The following is a 782-nucleotide window of genomic DNA, read 5'->3' as shown; positions in this document are numbered from 1 at the left end:
GGCTGCTCGTTTCTTCTCGGAGCCACCTTCCCGTCCTCACCCTGTCAGAGGCGGTGACTGGAGTCCTAGAGCCCGGCGGGGCCTCATTCACTGAACAAATGAACGAAGCGCCTATCGCGGGCGAGTTGGCCCTGGGGATTTTGAGGGGATCTGGGGAAGGAGAACCAAACCCCGCCAGCCTTGCCAACCGCCTTTGACCCTCATTAGAGCCAACTTTGAACTCCCTCAAAGTGGCTTCTCGCACACAGTGCCTCCCCTCCAGCTGCCGTGTTAGAACCAAATGTCACTCACCTCCCGCCATTTCTCCCTCTCAAGCTGCCGTCTTAGAACCGCCTATTTAATAAAATCCGCCCGACTTGGTCCGTTTGTCAGCCTTCTCGGAGCGGCGCTGGGAAGCGTTCGCAGTATTCTGTTCATGATGCCAGCACAACTTCCATTGCCCTCAAGTCCCTTGAAACAGAGACGTGGGAGTGGCGACGGCTTCCGATCCCATTACAGCCACCTCAGAACCAAGTTTGTCACCTCAGACTCCCTGAATGTTCTCCTCAGAGCCATCTTTCATTGTCTTCAGAGCCAGCTTTCGTTTTTTTTTTTTTTTCTGAGACAGCGTCTCGCTCTGTTGCCCGGGCTAGAGTGCCGTGGCGTCAGCCTAGCTCACAGCGACCTCACACTCCTGGGCTCGGGCTCTTGCCTCAGCCTCCCGAGTAGCTGGGACTACGGGCATGCGCCACCATGCCCGGCTAATTTAAATTTTTTTTTCTATAGAGATGAGGTCTCACTAT

This window comes from Propithecus coquereli, unplaced genomic scaffold (assembly GCF_000956105.1).
Source record: "Propithecus coquereli isolate 6110/MARCELLA unplaced genomic scaffold, Pcoq_1.0 Scaffold242, whole genome shotgun sequence".
In the NCBI taxonomy this organism is placed as follows: domain Eukaryota; kingdom Metazoa; phylum Chordata; class Mammalia; order Primates; family Indriidae; genus Propithecus; species Propithecus coquereli.
The sequence above is the reverse complement of the archived record's forward strand: the minus strand, read 5'-3'. Positions refer to the sequence as shown.